Source organism: Scyliorhinus torazame, chromosome 4, assembly GCF_047496885.1.
Source record: "Scyliorhinus torazame isolate Kashiwa2021f chromosome 4, sScyTor2.1, whole genome shotgun sequence".
Taxonomy (NCBI): domain Eukaryota; kingdom Metazoa; phylum Chordata; class Chondrichthyes; order Carcharhiniformes; family Scyliorhinidae; genus Scyliorhinus; species Scyliorhinus torazame.
This window is the reverse complement of record NC_092710.1, coordinates 254,100,132-254,122,361: the sequence shown is the minus strand read 5'-3', so window position 1 is coordinate 254,122,361 and position 22,230 is coordinate 254,100,132.

Here is a 22,230-nt window from a genome sequence, read left to right as displayed (position 1 = left end):
TGAAAACATTAATGGTAAGCGACGCGACAGGTTGTTACAGGAAGATATGGGTTCGACGACAAGGAAAATTAGGAGAAAGGTTAAGAGGAAATATAACTTAGGAGAGGTTACTGATTGAGGTGTTAAGATTAAGAACAGAGGTAAAAAAGCAAACATAAGTGTACTTTACCTGAATGCTCGTAGTATTCGGAATAAGGTAAATGAGTTGATGGCGCAAATCATCGTGAATGACTATGATTTAGTGGCCATTACTGAAACATGGTTAAAGGATTGTCACGACTGGGAGTTAAATATCCGAGGGTATCAAACTTTTCGGAAGGACAGAGTGGATGGTAAGGGAGGTGGTGTAGGTCTGTTATTTAAGGATCAGATCCGGGCAGTAGTGAGGGATGACATCGGTGCTATGGAGGATAACGTTGAATCCATTTGGGTGGAAATCAGGAATAGTAAGGCGAAAAAGTCACTGATAGGAGTAATCTATAGGCCACCAAATAGTAACATTCTGGTGGGGCAGGCAATAAACAAAGAAATAACAGATGCATGTAGAAATGGTACAGCAATTATCATGGGGGATTTTAATCTACATGTTGATTGGTTTAACCAGGGTGGTCAAGGCAGCCTTGAGGAGGAGTTTATAGAATGTATCCGCGATAGTTTCCTCGAACAGTATGTAATGGAACCTACGAGGGAACAAGCGGTCCTAGATCTGGTCCTGTGTAATGAGACAGGATTGATTCAGGATCTCAAAGTTAGGGATCCTCTCGGAAGGAGCGATCACAATATGGTGGAATTTAAAATACAGATGGAGGGTGAGAAGGTAAAATCAAGCACGAGTGTTTTGTGCTTAAACAAAGGAGATTACAATGGGATGAGAGAAGAACTAGCTAAGGTAGACTGGGAGCAAAGACTTTATGGTGAAACAGTTGAGGAACAGTGGAGAACCTTCCAAGTGATTTTTTACAGTGCCCAGCAAAGGTTTATACCAACAAAAAGGAAGGACGGTAAAAAGAGGGAAAATCGACCGTGGATATCTAAGGAAATAAGGGAGAGTATCAAATTGAAGGAAAAAACATACAAAGTAGCAAAGATCAGTGGGAGACTAGAGGACTGGGAAATCTTTAGGGGGCAACAGAAAGCTAATAAAAAAGCTATAAAGAAGAGTAAGATAGATTATGAGAGTAAACTTGCTCAGAATATAAAAACAGATAGTAAAAGTTTCTACAAATACATAAAACAAAAAAGAGTGGCTAAGGTAAATATTGGTCCTTTAGAGGATGAGAGGGGAGATTTAATAATGGGAGATGAGGAAATGGCTGAGGAACTGAACAGGTTTTTTGGGTCGGTCTTCACAGTGGAAGACACAAATAACATGCCAGTGACTGATGGAAATGAGGCTATGACAGGTGAGGATCTTGAGAAGATTGATATCACCAAGGAGGTAGTGATGGGCAGGCTAATGGGCTAAAGGTAGACAAGTCTCCTGGCCCTGATGGAATGCATCCCAGAGTGCTAAAAGAGATGGCTAGGGAAATTGCAAATGCACTAGTGAGAATTCACCAAAATTCACTAGACACTGGGGTGGTCCCGGCGGATTGGAAATCAGCAAACGTGACACCACTGTTTAAAAAAGGAGGTAGGCAGAAAGTGGGTAATTTTCGGCCAGTGAGCTTAACTTCGGTAGTAGGGAAGATGCTGGAATCTGTCATCAAGGAAGAAAGAGCGAGGCATCTGGATGGAAATTGTCCCATTGGACAGACGCAGCATGGGTCCATAAAGGGCAGGTCGTGCCTAACTAATTTAGTGGAATTTTTTGAGGACATTAACAGTGCGGTAGATAACGGGGAGCCAATGGATGTGGTATATCTGGATTTCCAGAAAGCCTTTGACAAGTTGCCACACAAAAGGTTGTTGCATAAGATAAAGATGCATGGCATTAAGGGGAAAGTAGTAGCATGGATAGAGGATTGGTTAATTAATAGAAAGCAAAGAGTGGGGATTAATGGGTGTTTCTCTGGTTGGCACTCAGCAGCTAGTGGTGTCCCTCAGGGATCAGTGTTGGGCCCACAACTGTTCACAATTTACATAGATGATTTGGAGTTGGGGACTAAGGGCAATGTGTCCAAGTTTGCAGACGACACTAAGATACGTGGTAAAGCAAAAAGTGCAGAGGATACTGGAAGTCTGCAGAGGGATTTGGATAGGCTAAGTGAATGGGCTAGGGTCTGACAGATGGAATACAATGTTGACAAATGTGAGGTTATCCATTTTGGTAGGAATAACAGCAAAAGGGATTATTATTTAAATGATAAAATATTAAAACATGCTGCTGTGCAGAGAGACCTGGGTGTGCTAGTGCATGAGTCGCAGAAAGTTGGTTTTCAGGTGCAACAGGTGATTAAGAAGGCAAATGGAATTTTGTCCTTCATTGCTAGAGGGATGGAGTTTAAGACTAGGGAGGTTATGCTGCAATTGTATAAGGTGTTAATGATGCCACACCTGGAGTATTGTGTTCAGTTTTGGTCTCCTTACTTGAGAAAGGATGTACTGGCACTGGAGGGTGTGCAGAGGAGATTCACTAGGTTAATCCCAGAGCTGAAGGGGTTGGATTACAAGGAGAGGTTGAGTAGACTGGGACTGTACTCGTTGGAATTTAGAAGGATGAGGGGGGATCTTATAGAAACATATAAGATTATGAAGGGAATAGATAGGATAGATGTGGGCAGATTGTTTCCACTGGCGGGTGAAAGCAGAACTAGGGGGCATAGCCTCAAAATAAGGGGAAGTAGATTTAGGACTGAGTTTAGGAGGAACTTCTTCACCCAAAGGGTTGTGAATCTATGGAATTCCTTGCCCAGTGAAGCAGTAGAGACTCCTTCATTAAATGGTTTTAAGATAAAGATAGATAGTTTTTGAAGAATAAAGGGATTAAGGGTTATGGTGTTTGGGCCGGAAAGTGGAGCTGAGTCCACAAAAGATCAGCCATGATCTCATTGAATGGTGGAGCAGGCTCGATGGGCCAGATGGCCTACTCCTGCTCCTAGTTCTTATGTTCTTATGTTCTTATGTATCATGTGCAGACGTGCATGATGCGAATCACATGGTAACACACTAGCCGCACATTCGAGTGAAACCCCTTTTGGTTTGTGAAGAACGGCCTGAAATGGGCTGGTGCTCAGAAGGTAACATGCATCCTGTTGATTGCCCCCTGGACCTGATGCATCTTGGCGATGACAGTGAACCCCGCTGCCCGGACATCCTGGTGGGCTTGGTCCACCTTGAATTTGATGTATTGTGCCGAGCGGGGGGTGAACAAGGAATGGGATGTGGGGGCACCTGGAAGCACTCCGCGGCATAAACGTTCAGGGCAACATCACCTTGACGGCCACCAGGAGGGGGTGTCCTTCCCCATACCCCCGCAGTGCCAGGTGCGCCATGATCCAGCAGATATGTCGTACTGTACCCCTGCTCAGCCGGAGTCTTCGCCGGCGTGCCCGGTTCAGCAGATCCTTGAACGACAGCCGCTGTCAGTACACACGCAGCCTGATGAGGTGCCTCCTTCCCACCTCCTCCTCGGCCTGATGGGCGGCCGTCTCTCATTCCTCACCGGCTTCCTCCTGTCCCAGTAGGGAAGGCTCCGCTGCTGCAGGACCCTCCTCGAGCAAGTCCTGCTGGTGCAGCCTCAGTGCATCTCCCAGGGCTGTGGAGGCCAGGATGAAGGCCACCACTGATGGTTGGATTCTGATTGCCATTGCCCGCAGGCGGTAAAAAGCAGACCTGTTAGCATGTTGCAAACCCCCGGTGCCAACCAGGCTACACGGTCTGCACTAAAGACCCTGATCCGCATGACCCTTCCCGCCTCCCCCATCCGCACACACCTCCAACCGTTCCCCCTGGCACCCTGCCCTCTGCACCCCTGACCCCGACGGTGCCCAATACGGTGGGGGCCTCTGGCCCTGGCACCCGTCCCTGCTGCCAGGGGTACCATTGTCTAGTGCTACCATGCCAGTGGTACTCTCCGCGGTCCCCATCCAGTGCCCTCCTCAAGGGGTTACTATGGGCATTGCGGTTGCCCTTGGGATTCCGCTTGCTATCCTGCCGGTGTGTGCTGGCCGGTTGAGGGGGGGTGGGGGGGAGTTGGTGGGGTGGAGGGTGGGGGATGGGGTGCGTGGGGTGGGGTGGTGGGGGCACCCATACGTCCCGTGTCACACTGCGTAACCACAGGCCACGGTGGGCAGTTAGTGGGGTGCAGAGCAAGGTGCCTGCCTTGCAGGCCGCAGGAATAGCAGTCAGTGCCTGGATTCCCTGGTCCTGTGGGGGTCACCCTGACCCCACGTCCCATCCCCTGTCACCCCCCCCCAACCCCCCGCTGTCCCACCCGACAGTAATTCCTCCTGACGGAGGTGTAGCATTACAAAAGCCCCAGAGAATACCGGGTCAGGCCCGCTAATGATAGGCCAAGGGGGCAACAAGGTGGGGCAGTGGTTAGCACTGCTGCCTCACGGCACCAAGGACCTGTGTTCGTACCTAGCCCCGGATCACTGTCCGTGTGGAGTTTGCACATTCTGCACGTTGCCTCAGTATTCACTAAAGATAAGGACACGGTGGATGAGGAGGTTAGGGTTGATTGTGTAGATATTCTGAGTCGTGTTGATATTAATAAAGAGGAGGTGTTGGGCATCTTAAAAAGCATTAAAGTAGATAAGTGCCCATGGCCTGATGGGATATACTCCTGAATACAAGGGAGGAAATTGCTCGGGCCTTGACAGTAATCTTTGTATCCTCATCGGCTACAGGTGAAGTTCCAGAGGACCGGAGAGTAGCCAATGTTGTTCCATTGTTTAAGAAGGGCAGCAGGATAATCCAGGAAATTATAGGCCGGTGAGCCTTACGTCAGTGGTCGGGAAATTATTGGAAAAGATTCTTAGAGACAGGATTTACTCACATTTGGAAACAAATGGACGTATTAGTGATGGACAGCATGATTTTGTGAAGGGGAGGTCGTGCCTCAATAATTTGATCAGGTTTTTCGAGGAAGTGGCAAAGATGATAGATAAGGGAAAGGCAGTAGATGTTGTAAACATGGACTTCAGTAAAGCCTTTGACAAGGTACCTCAGGTAGACTGGTACAAAAGGGGAAGTCACATGGGATCAGAGGAGCTGGTAAGTTGGATTGGATTGGATTGGATTTGTTTATTATCACATATACCGAGGGACAGTGAAAATTATTTTTATGCAAGCAGCTCAAACAGATCATTAAGTACATGAAAAGAAACAAAATTAGATAACAGGGCAACACAAGGTACACAATGTAAATACATAGACATTGGCATCGGGTGAAGCAGTGTAGTACAAATGAGGTCGTTTAGGAGTCTGGTAACAGCAGGGAAGAAGCTGTTTTTGAATCTGTTCGTGCGTAGAAAGGTGTTTTTCTGCAAGGAAGCCTGTGACTAGCGGCATTCCACAGGGATCAGTTCTGGGAGCTTCGTTGTTCGTAGTGTATATAAATGATTTGAAAGAAAATGTAGCTGGTCTGATTTGTAAGTTTGCTGATGACACATAAATTGGTGGAGTTGCGGATAGTTAAGAGGATTGTGAGAGGATACAGCAAAATATAAACTGGTTGGAGTCTTGGGCTGAGAAATGGCAGATGGAGTTTAATTTCATAGAATTTACAGTGCAGAAGGAGGCCATTTGGCCCATCGAATCTGCACCGGCTCTTGGAAAGAGCACCCAAGGTCAACACCTCCACCCTATCCCCATAACCCAGTAACCCCACCCAACCCTAAGGGCAATTTTGGACACTAAGGGCAATTTATCATGGCCAATCTACCTAACCTGCACATCTTTGGACTGTGGGATGAAACCGGAGCACCCGGAGGAAACCCACGCACACACGGGGAGGATGTACAGACTCCGCACAGACAGTGACCCAAGCCGGAATAGAACCTGGAACCCTGGAGCTGTGAAGCAATTGTGCTCTCCACAATGCTACCGTGCTGCCCTTCATTACAATGAAATGAAATGAAATGAAAATCGCTTATTGTCACAAGTAGGCTTCAAATGGAATTACTGTGAAAAGCCCCTAGTTGCCACTTTCCGGCATCTGTTCGGGGAGGCTGGTACGGTAATTGAACCGTGCTGCTGGCCTGCCTTGGTCTGCTTTAAAAGCCAGCTCTTTAGCCCTGTGCTAAACCAGCTGGACAAGAGTGCACTTTGGAAGGTCCAATGCATATAGGAATTACACAGTAAATGGTAGAACCCTTGCAAGTAATGACAGGCAGCGAGATCTGGGCGTGCATGTCCACCGATCACTGAAAATGGAAACGCATTTGGATAAGGTAGTCAAGAAGAAATACGGCATGCTGGCCTTCATCAGTTGGGGCTCTGAACATAAAAATTGGCAAGTCATGTTCCAGCTGTACAAGACCTTAGTTCGACCTCATTTGGAATAGTGTGTACAATTCTGGTCGCCACATTACCAGAAGATGTGGATGCTTTGGAGAGGGTACAGAAACGGTTTACTGGGAAGTTGCCTGATCGGAGGGCATTAGCTATGAGGAGAGGTTAGATAAGCCTGGTCTGTTCTCACTGGAACGACGGAGGTTGAGAGGCGACCTGATAGGGGTCTATGAGTGGTAGGGACAGAGTGGATAGTCAGATGCTCTTTTCCAGGGTAGGAGAGTCAAGTACAGGGGACATAGGTTTAAAGTGCTTGGGGAAAAGTTTAGAACAGATGTGCAAGGCAAATTCTTTACACAGAGGATGGTAAATATATGGAACGCGCTGGCTTGGGAGTTGGTGGGAGTAAGTACGGGACATCTAGACAAATATATGAATAGGGTGGGAATGGAAGGACATAGACTCTGGAAGTGCAGACGGTTTCAGTTTAGGCAGGTCCCATGGTCAGCGCAGGCTTGGAGGGCTGAAGGGCCTGTTCCTGTGCTGTATTGTTCTTTGTTCCTTGTGTCTGCCTGCGTGGGTCTCACACCCCAACAACACAAAAAGAGGTTCAGGGGAGGTGGATTGGCCATGCTAAATTGCCCCTGAATCAGAAAAAAAGAATTGAGTACTCTTTAATTTATTTTTAAAAAATGATATGTCAATGGCGTTTACCGTACATGCGGAGTCCAACGCATTGAAGTGCCATCGAGGCACCGGAGCATGGCATCCTGTCAAACGCCAGCCACGATTTTGGCCTCATGACTGATTCTCTGCCCAATCACCTTTCCTGATTCCGCCGTTGGCCGACGGAGCGTCTGAAAGATGACAGTACTGGAACTGCAATTCTCCCTGCATATTATGCTCCAGTGGCAGCCTGCAGTGAACCTTGAACCAGAACCTTTCAACTCAGAAACAAATGTGCTGCTACTGTCCTAAATTAATAGCTGAACCAACTTAAAGCATTAGTGCCATCACTGATTTTTTTCTTTCCTGCTTATTAAATTATATTGCCAGGAATCAAAAATGTAAATGAACTTGGTTAACCCTAGTACATTTGAGTAAGGACAAGCATTCCCACAAGTGTGTCAGGAAGTTACAAGAGGCAGTTTTGCCTTTTGTTCAATCAAGGGAAATTATTGACACCATCTGAGAAATCTCAACATGGTCTCAAAAATCTCAATAGCATATTCACAGATTTCAATTAAAATCTTCTTCAGCATTTTCAGTGTTAGACCAAAATACTGATTGTCAACTTCACAGAAATCAATGGCTAAGGTTTCGGTGGACAACAGGTAGCTTGTCACTTCCATCAAATATTGAAGAACAGAAATTTACCCCACATGTCTCCAATGCGTATTTTAAAAATAATGCAATTTAATAGACTTTTTGACAGAGACCAGAGAGTCTTGAGGATTCACTTCACACATAGGCTTTGTTTTACTGCAATTGAATAGGGCATTCATGAGGCTGCACCTGGAATATTGTGTGCAGTTTTGGTGTCCTTATCTGAGGAAGGAGGTTCTTGGTTTGGAGGGACTGCAGTGAAGCTTGCAATACCCCCTCGCCCGCCCCCAAGCTTGCCTCAGAACCAGGTCCCACCAGTACGGACCGGGTCAAATCCACGCCGGCGGGACTGGCCGACAACGGGCGGCCTATCGGCTGATCGGAGCTCGGAGAATCACCGGGGGGCCGCTGCCAACAGCCCCAACTGGTGCGACGTGATCCCTGCCCCTGCCAAAAAAATGGCATTGGAGTATTCAGCAGCTGGTGTCGGAGCGGCAGGGCAGGATTCCCGCCGCCCGCTGGCGATTCCCTGACCCGGCGCGGGGTCGGAGAATCCTGCCCATAGCTCTTGGGACTAAATGGATCAAGGGATGTGGGGGGGGGGGAAAGGCAGGATCAAATTATTGAACTTGAAGATCAGCCATAAATATAATGAATAGTGGAGCAGGCATGACGGGCCGAATGGCCCCCTCCTGCTTCAATTTTCTATGTTCCTCTGTTAATTTCTAATGGTGCCAGTTAAATTTCCATTACTTGTTCCTTTGCTTTGGATTACAGTACGACTCTTATGGTGTTTTGCCGTGGCTACTCCTTTCCTTGTGTACTTCCACTGGCTTTGCTGGTGTCATGGACAGATGCGAAGACATGACATTAAAGTAGCAATTTTCTGACTTTAGGGTCCTCAGCCACTGAGCGCGAAGATTGGAATCTTGGGGATGCACCACACATGATTTTACAACCAGCTAATTTATGGTCAAGAAATCAAGCAAAGCATGTGTTAATATTTCAAAGAAGTGCTCCCAACAGGTGGGACTCCCTGCCAAGGGTGCAATTAGAAAATGACCCTTTGTATCTGCAGGTCACTAATCTTTAAGATGTACATTTGGGAGCTGCAGTGTTGATTTATGCCTTTATATCAGTATGTTCATATAGACTAGTTGTCAATAGCATAGAAGAGTGCACAAAATAACAATGCAAAAGCAAACCAAAAGAGATAGCTATGTTTATGTACTGATAATAAATAATCTATGGCTTTCATATTTCAAGATCCCTGTTAAATACCAGGTGTATTTGAGTTACACTACAATCCTGACATATTCATCATTATCACTCTCACTTTATTACTTGAAGCAGGCACTGGCATGACAAACAGACTGCAACTGATATTGATATGGATGATGGGATGAAATGAATAGTAATGAGGAGAGAACCCCTTTCACTAGCTCTTGCTGGGGAAATGAGAATTCAAACGCAAGGGCAAAGCAGTCCAAACAGATTAAATGATTGCATCATGTGCATTTCACAATACTATCAAACATATTCACTTTTTCTACACTTTGCAGCTGGTTCCCTTTTCACGGTGCAGAAAATAAAGTGGACGGGATCGGGGCACATAATGCTAGCTATTGCAACCAATGAGGCCTACCTCTTATCTATCTCCCTGCCTCCACTGGATTTCCATCCCACATTTGATCTCCCACTGTGGCTGGCTATTCCTTTCCGGTCCACTGCACAAACATGCTATGAGAAACAGAGCGCCTGCTTTCATGGTGGATCTTTCGTCTTTCTGGCTCATTTACCGCCAATTCTTCAGGGTTGGAATCTGGCAGTCGTCCCTGGAGCTGGTAATAATGGCCTGAGTTCTGACAATGGGAGAGAGCTTGATATTATTTTATTCTTTCACAGGATGAGCATCACTGGCAAGGCCTGAATTTGTTGCCCATCCCCAGTTGCCCTTGAACTGATCATGTCTGTCATGATATTCAAACACACACATCATGATAGACACACCAACAGACAAATCAGAACACACAACACCACAACCAATGACAGAAAGATATAAAAGCACAGACACGACCCCTGTGTGGTCAGTAAGAGCGGCAGAGGAGAACCAGGACACAGCTATTGCCGGGGACACTCAGGGAGACAGCACGTGCAGAGTGTCCAGTACGAACTGTATTATAAGAGTTATAATAAAATAGAGTTGTACCACATACAACTGTGTTGGCTCATCTGTGCACCAGAGCACCCAACACCACATGGTACAGGAGTGGATCGATACCTGCCGGCATACCTCAGTGTACACAGACAACCAGCAGTGCCCAGGCATAATGCAAGAGCTCCCGGTTCCGCAGGCGCTCCAGTGTGACGGCGACCTCCACGAAAACTGGCGGCGATTCCGGCAAATGTTCGAGTTGTTCCTGGCGGCAGCTGAACTCCAAGACCTGGATGATAAGGAAAAAATTGAATTTCTCCTCATCGTCGCCGGTGCAAGGGCAAGAGCAATGTTCAGAAGGTTCAGGTTCTTCAGGAGGCAGCAAAGGCACGATTACCAGGCAGTCATGGGCAAATTCGCCAAGTACTGTGAAGAATACGCAATCCAATGGGGACTTAAAGGTAAGAAAAGCTGCAGTACTCACCTCGTGGCTGGGATCCCGGAGCCCGAAATCCCGGGCCTGAGAAAAGGCTGGGTCGAGGTCGGCGGCCATCTTGCTAAAGGTATAACGCTAGCACAGTTGCGCGAGAAGTGCGCAGAACCGGAAGTTTCGTTTGCGCATGCGCAATATGGTGCGCATGCGCAGTTAAGAAAACGGCCATCGGTAAAGGAACAGCGATCTGAGCATGCGCAGTCGCTTCCTACGTGCTACATACCGAGCATCAGGATGTCAGAGGCCCAAGACTGGATCAATTTAAAAAGGAAATGTCCCAAATCCAATTTAAAAGGGAAACGTCCCAAATCAAAAAAACAAAAATCTGTTAAAGCTGTAAAACAACCTTCCCTCACCTGGAATGACAGCGCAGTGCCGCAAATTGACCCAGGAGATGAATTTTACCTCCGAAGAACCCTCCGACACGCAGTTACCTACGCACAAGCCGATGATTCCGACCTTGAATACTTCGATGACGATTTTTACAGTGTTTCCGGACCTCGCGAGCCCAATGATAGCTCCGTGGTCCTATATGACTATGACTCGGACGAACCTTTCGTGTTGCACATTGGCGGCCCCCATATTGAATCCGACGCAGATGCGGATTCATTTTTCGGATTTGAGGATCTTCAACCCAGCAGATATGACGTTCCAACTTATCAGTACCGGATGATGCTGCAGCCTGACATTACCAGACAGGGAGCGGTGCAAGCACACGGAGAGTGCCCTGCTGCCACACAGAGCATGGTCCACGTCCCGCTCAACGTTCCCGACTCTATGAAAGAAGACATGCAAGACTCCAGAGTGCAGTCCTCGCATGAACCAGAAGTGACTCCAGTGTCACAAGCTTCCACAGCAAGCTCGTGGACAGCCTCCACGATAGAAGTAACGCAAGACTCCAGAGCGCAGTCCTTGCACGAACAAGAAGTGACTCCAGTGTCACAAGTCTCCACAGAGAGCTCGTGGACAGCCTCCACGATAGAAGCAACGCAAGACTCCAGAGCGCAGTCCTTGCACGAACAAGAAGTGACTCCAGTGTCACAAGCCTCCACAGAGAGCTCGTGGACGGACTCCACGATGGAAGGAACGCAAGACTCCAGAGCGCAGTCCTTGCAGGAACAAGACCATGAGGGTCTAGCAACCTCTCCTGACCAACCAGCGGCAGACGATGCAAGTCTGCCATGCTCCCGTGAACAGCAAGAAGGCTATAACAGCCTACCATGCTCCACTACACAGCAGCATGACCATGACGGTCTCTCATGCTACAATAAAGGGCACAGCGCTGAAGACTGTTCAAGCCCAACTGAAGACAAGCCAAAGGAATCGCATCGTCCAAGCCCGAAGAAAAAAGGTTTATGCGCTGACCTTCAGGATCATTGTAGCCGAACAGAGATTAATAATGCAGCACGGCCACAGAAGGATGCTGAGGATTTGCTAACAAAATTAATTGTATGTTTAACTTGCAAGGAGCAGACTGAGAATTGCCAGTGTTTTAGTACGGATCGAAAAAATGGACAAGACATTGATCCTCAGGTAATGGAAATAACACAACCTGACTCATATCTACAGCAGGGACAAATGTCTCCCTTCAACACAATGCCGCAAAATTCCAACTTCGGAGACCAGCAGTTAGTCAGTAATGACTCTTCAAACCTGGAGGGGAACATTAATTGCATTGAACCTATACACACTCCACTGATTATTGAGCAGAACATTGGAGCAAGAATCCTGAGGACACCGACATCGAGTAGCCAGATAACGAATTTAACACCCACAGCAGTTTCAAGTGAACCAAGTGTGCTTTCCACTAATGATGAAGATGCAGATAAGGTCGACCCGATTATCCATTGTACCACACTAACCCCAGTGATTAAGCAGTTATGTATGGGGAGTATAATGTGGGCAATTGAGAACAGTAAAAGAGAGACTGTGACCATGCCAGTCCCAGCAAAATCAGACCCAGAGACCATGAAGGCATGTACATCAAACAAAGTCACATATGAGGTACCTGAGAAGAAAAGTGAAACGGAATGTTCTTTGGAAAATGGTACAATGTCGATAGAAACAGTGGATACTATATTCGAGACCATACATATGGGAGAATTTGGGGGTAATAAACAAGGTTCTGCAATGTCTGGGGGAAGATTTAAAGTTCCAAAGAAGAAAAGCCCAAATGAAGGACAATGGCAAGACAATGACAGTCCACCGACATGGTGTGCACCACCAGATGAAAACTCTGACAATTTACCCAACCCTGGTGAACAGCAAGCTGCTAATGACGATCTATCCACGGGATGTGAGACGAGTGACGACAGCATCCCACTTCCCATGCAAAAGGTGCAAGGTGACAGACCTCGCCTAGTGCGTACCGAGGCACTCAACGATCACGGTGGGACCACTGACGGCTGCGGTGGCGGCGCACCGCCTCCACCCTCGATGGCTCGAGCCTCTCCACTGGTTGGTGCATTCCTGCATGTTCCGACTCCAGAAGTGCAGCTTCAGGGAATCTCGGCTGCCTCCAGTGAACCTGTTGGGACTCCGGACGGGGGGCATCGACGGAAGGCAGACCGGACTCCAGATGGGGAGCAGCCAAGCGCCGACTCTGATCTGCGCACGCCAGACCTTGCTCCGGACGGGCGGTGTCGCGACCTCGGTGATGGCACGCTCAGGGTGACGGCAGATGCCACGGCGACAGGGAATGGATCGCGTGGCAGTCCCACTGGGTCGGCAGTGGCAACCAGCACCGGGGGTCCAAGATGGACACACCAACTCGCGCCATCGCCAGACGTTGATGCGAGCAACAATTCTCTATCCAAGGCGACATGCTTCGACGTTTCTCTGCGGAATCGCCCTTCCGGCACAGCAGGTGGCCGGAACCAGCGTACACGGTCTTGGCCAACTTCCACATCTGGCACAGTCATCGCCTTGCATGATATTAGTGATGGTGCTACTTCGATGGCAACGATCCATCGGCTACAAGATGCCGTCCACCACAAACATAAAAAGAAAACAGACTCCACCTTGTTCCTGGCATGCAGGGCGGATGGATTGGTGCGTAGGCGCAATCAGCGGGCTTTGTGCCGCCTTCCACGCTCGCAACTGCACCGTACGCACACGCCGGATCCTCCACTGGTTCCCAAGGATGACTTCGTGGAGATGCCACGGATCATGCCCCTTCCATCGCCACCAGAACCAAACCACAGCCAGGGCACCACTAACAAAGATGTTGAATGTTATATTTGTAAGAATGAAAAAAACCAAGCACTGCATGAAGTACAACAAATGGTAAAGTAGAGACTTCGGCAACAGCATCACCCACAACAGTCCAAGGTGAACCAGTGTGACCCCAAATCTCCACAGCTGAACCGGCTTGAGGACCAGCCCATTCTTGAGGCGGTCACCCATTAGACTGGACTTATAACGCTGTTAATACGTTCAAAAAGTCAAACACTTCTGTATTATAACCTGTTGTTGTTTATTGTTCCAGATATCGTCTGACCGGACCAATGTTCAAGTTTTTTTTTTTCTCTCCCATCCAAGTTTTGTTATGGTACAACCTTGTTAGTGTGACGCACCCGACATCGCCCCATGTAAATAGTTACGTCATAAACACACGCTGTACACAACACAAACGCACACTCTTAGATGCACTCACGACACAATTATATTTATAACCACGTAGGCACTTGTCTTTGTAAAAAGGGGGGATGTCATGATATTCAAACACACACATCATGATAGACACACCAACAGACAAATCAGAACACACAACACCACAACTAATGACAGAAAGATATAAAAGCACAGACACGACCCCTGTGTGGTCAGTAAGAGCGGCAGAGGAGAACCAGGACACAGCTATTGCCGGGGACACTCAGGGAGACAGCACGTGCAGAGTGTCCAGTACGAACTGTATTATAAGAGTTATAATAAAATAGAGTTGTACCACATACAACTGTGTTGGCTCATCTGTGCACCAGAGCACCCAACACCACAATGTCAAAGGATACTTACGAGTCAATTACCTTGTTGAGGGTCTGGAGTCACAGATAGGCCAGACGCAGTAAGGATAGCAGATTTCCTTTTATAAAGGAAATTAGTGAACCAGCTGGGTCTTTACATCAATCAGTGAGCTTTAGAAGCCTGTTTGTTTTTTATTAAATGAATTTAAATTCAACCAGCTGCCCCGTCCCAAAGCATTATTGGATTCCTAGTCCAATGGCATTGACCCTCACACCATCATCTCCCTCAAGCGACCCCAAAGATATACCTACTGAAAGCCATGTGAGCTGAGGCCTGCCGTTAGAAGCATTATTCCAATATTTGAGGCTTCTGCCCCGATGTGTTTCCTCATAATCCCTTTTTAATAAGCGAATTGTAGTAAAAACATTCATTTAATAACAATATTATCTACACAAGGTCGGTTACACCTCACCGGGTACTCCGTTTTGGTCGGCTCAACTTCAGCCGACCTTTTATAGCAGTGCAATCATTCCCAGCTGGATATGTCTCATGCAGGTTATTACATCCTTATAGCCACAGCTAGTGCAATATCAGGATTCCCCACTTTGCACTACAGGGATTGGGGGTTGAAGATCCCTCTTGATGCTGGGTATCTCAAACTTTCAGTGTTATTACACTTCCCGTTCCTTCTCTTCTTCCACTCTGAATATCCAGCAATGGCTGCTTTACACCAGTGATCTGAAACAAATCACTGATCTTGTGCTACTCACAACCCTTTGTGCTTGTAAATTTACACCAGGTCTGAACTTTCATAAAATTCTCAGTTTGTCCCTGTGTTTGTGGAATGCTGCACTCACTAGTTGCTAATTTATGACTTTTATCAAGGCTGTAACACATTCAATGTCCTTTCCTGTCCCCTCCACATATCTCCTCACCCACCCCTCCTACAACAACTTCTAATTTTTCCTCGCACCTGCCTTGCAGAGGGAAGGGACACCGAGAACGCAGACGATTAATGTGTTCCTACTTTCTCCCCAAATTGTAGCACTTATTATGCAATAGTATTTTAGTGAAGCTTCATAAACAGAGGAAGTTGCCCCCTTTGCACCCAGTTTGCCAGACAAGCTCCAGCGATACGGCAGCCACTGGCTTGGTGTTGTTTTTCAGTATTGCAATTCCTTAGCTCACGTAAGGCTTTTAAGGCATGATGCACTTCAATTCGACCAGCAACATGTTCGCCTTTAATATAGATACCGTCGAACCAAAGTTTGTTTACACTTGTAGAGACTCCTTTTCTTTTGTGAAGCTGAAACACAAATTTAAGTGCAAGGCTCTGAGTTGTATGCAATCTACATCACCCATTCCCAGAGAATGATGACTCAGTTGCTGGGTGCAAATCGAACTGAACTCCAATCTTTAAATTGACAACCAACAGGACACAACAGTTGTTGCTGAAGTGAGAAGCAGTGTTGGTCTGAATGGAGATCACAAGACTCTCGATGCAATTTCTCTACCACCTTTATTTTGGCCATTTTTTTTCAGTCCAAAGTGGTTGGAGCAAAATAAGCAAAAGTGGTTGACTAATAAAATAAAGACTTTGATCGGCAAAAGGAGAAGCTAATAATTGCTGGGCAGCCAATTAAAACTGCGTAGAAAGGAGATGAATCTCCCCACCCCTTATTTCCCTTGACAATTTCATGCTTTAAACTGACTTTCACAGGAAGAGAGAGAGAGAGAGAGAAAGGAAGAAAATATAATTTCAGAAATGACAGAACTCATTGTTCCTGGAATTTTAAATTCAGAAAAGTTAATAAAGCCAAACTATAAGATGATAGGAATTTGCATTTCACAGATTAACAACATGTAACAGCAAGAAAGGCAATCTGCTTCGCCTGAGGTGATAATTTAAGAAACCTTTGCATATTTTATTTAAAAGTGGAACCCGTTCGGTTGGGTAATAACACAGACAGATAATGATTAGAAGGTCGCACCTTCAGGGCACACAGCTTGGGCCCAGCAAATACCAAACAACACTCCCAAAAGCCTGACTAAGCGCAGATTAGCCTGCTGATGGTTTGTGAAACGTTTCAAGGTTCTCTGAAGACAAAATAGGCTTTGACATTTGCATTTGGCTGTGACCAGCTTTCCATGATTTTTGTTTAGCCTACTTAGCAAACATGGATTTTTTTTGGGGGGGGGAATTAATGAGTTCAGTCAAAATGAATAGATAAGCCATTAATTTGAAGTTCTTGTTATTTACCATATTTGAGGCAATATAAGGCATAGTGTTTCAGATGAGAGGCTAAGGACAGTTGAATTTCAATAACTAATAATCTCCCTTCTCCTCAGTTTAGTGTTAAACCACTTGGGTAACCAATTCAATTTTGAAGTTTGTTCAGATTTTGAGGATTAAAAAAAAATAAACTGACATTTTAAACTTCTTTCAGATTTTTAAAAACTTTGAATCGCACAGCGAATTGCCTAATGAATGTGGAACTTGTTGCCACTTGGAATATTTGAAATTGGAATTTAAAAGCAGTTAAATACAAGAAAGAGAATACAGCGCTGAATACCAGCGGCAAGGAGTGCACTCAATGTGGGGAATAAAGGGTTACCCCCACACACAACACAAATGCATGAGGGTGAACCGAACCCACCCCTCCCGCCAACCAGGCCTCCCCTCAATCAGAGACAATGCAATCAGACCCCAACAGAGACTCCCCATCAGCATCCCCCATCATAGACCCCATTGGGTGACTATCTGTATGGAGTTTGCACGTTCTCCCCGTGTCTGCATGGGTTTACTTTGGGTGCTCCGGTTTCCTCCACAGTCCAAAGATGTGTCGGTTTAGTGGATTGGCCATTCTAAATTGCCCCTTAGTGTCCAAAAAGGTTAATGGGGTTATGGAGGTAGGGCAGAGCTGTGGGCCTGGGTGGGTGTTCCTTTGGAGGGTTGGTGTAGACTCGATGGGCTGAACGGCCTCCTTCTGCACTGTAAGGATTCTATCATAAAAGTAGGCCACCACATTTCAAGACTCCAGTAACTGGCTGGAGCAAAGAAGGACTAACAAAACTCATTGTGCAAGGAGGGTGCTAAGGATCCCCTATCTGTTTCAATTACATTTTGTTAGCTTTGACAATGACGAAGCTCCTTTATTAATATGGATTGCCCTCCATTATTTGCCAATAACAAATGTCACATGATCAGAACCATACTTGTGAAAAGCTATGGTTATAAGCTTATCTGTTTGTCATAGCAAAGGAGAAGTCTGGAGATTGTACCAGTACTAACCAGAAAACTGCAGAATGTAACATCAGGGTGGACGATTCCACACAATATTCTTTTTTGTTAGAATGCCAGTCCATTCTCTTGTGGTTAGCAGTTTTAGCATACTAACCATTGCAGTGATCTCTGTATGTGTCAATACATGTTCAGCTAATGTAACATAAGTACAGACAGATGATCACTCGATGGCAACACTAACAGGATCTATAAAAGGAGTTTCCCGCTCTTTCTTGAGTGAGTGTGTGTGGAGAACAGCTAGAGTGAAGACGTGCTCAGATCAGAGTGCAGTGCAGTGTATAATTGTTAGTTTAATCTCAATTTACTTACTTATTTTACTAGTTTAGTATTGAAGTGAAAGAACTCACTAGTTTATTATATGTTACTCCATAAACATTTTGTCATCATCTGGAAGACTTCGACTATTGCTAAACAGAATTCAATACAACTCGGCAAGTCAAAAAGAGTAATTTTTATGCTACAATTTAGTAATATAACATGGTATCAGGTAAAAATAAGCTTTAAGAACGATTAGTGAGAAAATTTGAAAAGAAAAGATAATGTTCCGATACTGACTGTTCGACTGTGGAAGTTGTCATGTTGGATGTTCCGATGTACAAATGAACCAACACGGTTGGAGATGGTACAACTCTGTTTTATTATTCTGTATAATAACAACTGTTAACTTCTGACTGTGTTTCGTACTTCACCAGTTAACCTGTGGACCCAGCCCTAGCACTATCTTAGAGATGCACTCAGCACATGGTGTATGTCTGAGTGGCACGCTGTGAGCTCTGTGCTCTGAGCTATCTCCTGGTGGAATGAGTGGGAACTGTGGTTTTCCCTGTTTTATAGTGCGTGTGCTCGCACTGGAGATTGGCTGTGATGTTGCGTGTGTGTTGATTGGTCCGTCGACCTGTCCATCAGTGTGTGTGTGTGATTGCACCATGATATGTTAATATGGATATCATGACATCCCCCCTTTTCACAAGAATATGTGCCTACATGGTAATAAATATTGGTGTGTGCTGAGTGCGGCTGAGTATGTGTATGCAATATTTACAACATGTACACGAGGCTAAACTATATACATAGGAAGGTGTCAGGTGCAACATAGCAATGAGATTGTACCACAAACAAAACAAGTGCAATCATCAAATATCGAAAGAGAACTCCTGGAACGACAAAAAGAGAAACACGTTAACATTGGTGCACAACAATTCAGTGAGTCCAATGTGCAAACAGGCTCATAAGTCCAGCCTAGTAGGTGAGCGACGAATTTGGGTTGACCATTAGGGTGGCACACCATTCATCGCCCGGATTAACGCTGTGCACTGGCATCGGCTGGTGGGTCCTACTTGGGGACATCCGATTTCTGTCTATTACCGCAACGCGGAAGGCTTCCCGGCCGTCGGTATCACCGGTCTGTACGTCAGAGGGTATGACTCGGTGTATGGAGGCTGAATGGTCCACACGTCCCTGCGAGGTTGTCGGAATTGTGGAGCGTTGGCAGGTTGAGCTGCTCGACAGCAGGCAGCGTAGTGGCTCATCTTGCCACAGCGGAGGCATTGTCATATTTTGGCTGGACATTGCCGTTTTAAGTGTGCGGATCCACAGTTGCCGCACGTTGTGACGTCATGGCGTTCGTTGCTCCACCGCGCATGCGCAGTTCGGTCCTGCGTAGAGCGCGCCTGCGCGTCACGTCCCTCTGCGTTGACATCACCTCTTTTGGCGCGTACAAGCGCGGGAGGCCTCAAAAAGCGCGCGAAATGGCCGTCCTCGTCCAGGCCGCAGGCCGGGAGGAACTCTATCGACTGGACCACCCTCGGCCTCGTAGGACCCCGCCATGCCGATTTGGCTGCCTGGAATTGGGAGTACCGGCTGGTCGCGCTTTCGTGGAGGACGCAGATTTCGATGGCGGTGGCTAGGGTGAGACTCTTTATTTTGAGGAGCTGCTGGCGTAGGGTGTCCGAGGTGACCCCAAAAACTATTTGGTCCCGAATCATGGAATCGGAGGTGGCCCCATAGCCGCAGGACTACGCGAGGATACAGAGGTGTGTCAAAAAGGATTGAAAAAGCTCATCCTTACCCTGCAGGCGCTGCTGGAAGAGGTACCTCTCGAAGCTCTCATTCACTTCGACGCTGAAGTGTTGTTCAAGTTTTAGAAGGACCGTCTTGTACTTCGTCGTGTCCTCGCCTTCTGCGAATGCCAGGGAGTTATAGATGTGGATTGTGTGTTGCCCCGCCGTGGAGAGGAGGAGGGCGATCTTCCTGGTGTCCGATGCATTCTCCCTGTCTGTGGCTTCTAGGAAGAGCTGGAAGCGCTGTTTAAACAGCTTCCAGTTGACGCCGAGATTTCCAGCGATTTGGAGCGGCTGCGGTGGGCTGCTGGTGTCCATGGCGCAGGATGGCGGATCTCTGAAGATGTGCAGGTAGGTCTCACAGTTGCTGGCGACCTTCCAATCCTGGTATCATATTGTGTTGGGTGTTCCGATGTACAAACAAACCAACACGGTTGTAGATGGTACAACTCTGTTTTATTATTCTGTATAATAACAACTGTTAACTACTGGCTGTGGTTCGTACTTCACCAGTTAACCTGTGGACCCAGTCCTAGCACTATCTTAGAGATGCACTCAGCACATTGTATATGTCTGAGTGGCACGCTGTGAGCTCTGTGCTCTGAGCTATCTCTTGGTGGAATGAGCGGGAACTGTGGTGTTCCCTGTTTTATAGTGCGTGTGCTCTCACTGGTGATTGGCTGTGATGTTGCGTGTGTGTTGATTGGTCCGTCGACCTGTCCATCAGTGTGTGTGTGTGATTGCACCATGATATGTTAATATGGATATCATAACAAAAGTCATCGCAGTAAACAGATCCTCAACAGCAAATTGATTCGATGGACCAAGTCTAGGCTCCCAGGCATCTGACGACTACCGGTAACTTAAATCTTAATTGGAAGTTATTTAAACAACAATTCCAGCTATATCTAGAAGCTCATGATTTAAATACAGCCTCTGAAGCTAGACGCATAGCTTTGCTTCTGTCCCTGGCAGGTCAGCAAGCTATTGAAATTTATAATTCGTTCATTTTTGCTGAAGGCAAAGATAAAAGTAAATTTGGAGTGATTGTCGCAAAAGCTGAGGATCATTGTAAAATGCAAACCAATGAAATTTTGGAGCGATTCAGATTTCACAAGCGTTTACAAAAGAATCGAGAATCGATCACCAGATTTATCACTGACCTTAAACTTCTAGCCCAGACTTGTAATTTTCCTGATTTGCATGACTCTCTGATCAGAGATAAGGGGCGGGATTCTCTGATCCCGAGGCTAAGTGTTGACGCTGTTGTGAGAGCCGTCGTGTATCACGACGGCGTCAACATGCCCTACAGGGGGCCAGCACGGCACTGGAGCGACCCATGCCACTCCAGCTGCCAATACCGGTGCCAAATGGGCGCCACCGGTCTGCGCATACGCGATGCGACTGCCGCGAATGCGCGCATGTGCAGTGTGACCGGTGCGATTGCGCGCATGTCCGGTGCCCCCTTCTCCGCGCCGGCCCCAACGCAACATGGCGTAGGGCTGGCGCGGAGCAAAAGAGGCCCCAGCCCGAGAGGCCGGCCTGCCGATAGGTAGGCCCCGATCGCGGGCCAGGCAGCAATGGAGGTGCCCCCCTCCCCTCCCGGGTCGGACCGCCCCCCCCCCCCAGCGCTGGCGGGACTCGGATTATTTATGCGGCCGCTCAGCCCATCCCAGGCGGGGAATCGACAGGGGGGGCAGCATAGAGCAGCCCCCGATCGGCGCTGCACCGACTGCGCCAGCGTCAATGGCGCCGATTCTCCGCTCTCCAGAGAATTAGGACCAACATCGGGGCGTCGTCACGCGATTCATGCCCAGAGGCTGGGATTCTCCAGGCCTCCGCGCCGCAATCACACTTGGCGCAGGGGTGGGAATGGGGCATCACACCTGCGATCGAGTCCGATGCCTTCCCGCGATTCTCCGGGGACGCGGAGCTGGTCAGGGTCCATTGAAAGAGGCCCCCGTGGCGATTCTCTGCCAGCAACTGGCCAAGTTCCCAACGGCGTTGTTCACTCATGGTTCGACCCGGCGGGCACTCGGAGTGGCGGCTGTGGACACAGTCCGCGGCCGCTCTGGTCAGGGGTGCGCAGATCCGGCACCGGATAGGGTCTCTAGGGTGGCCAATCTCGCGATCGGGGGCTTCATATCGGCCGGCGCGCGCGATCTGTGAGGGGGGGGTGCCTATATTTTCTGGGTTGTCCCTCTGTGTGGGTCTGCCATGTTGTGCGGGGCTACCGCCGCGCACCTGCGTGGATCCACGGCCGGATGTGCACGGCCCCATATCGGCAGCTGGATCTGTGTGGACTACTCCGGGGCCCTGCTAGCCACCTTCAAAACAGAGAAAGTCCAGAGTGGTTAGCGCCTGTTTTCTTGTGGTTTAGCACAGTGGGCTAAATAGCTGGCTTTTAAAGCAGACCAAGGCAGGCCAGCATCGGGGGTTCAATTCCCATACCAGCCTCCCCGAACTGGTGCCGGAATGTGGCGACTAGGGGCTTTTCACAGTAACTTCATTTGAAGCCTACTTGTGACAA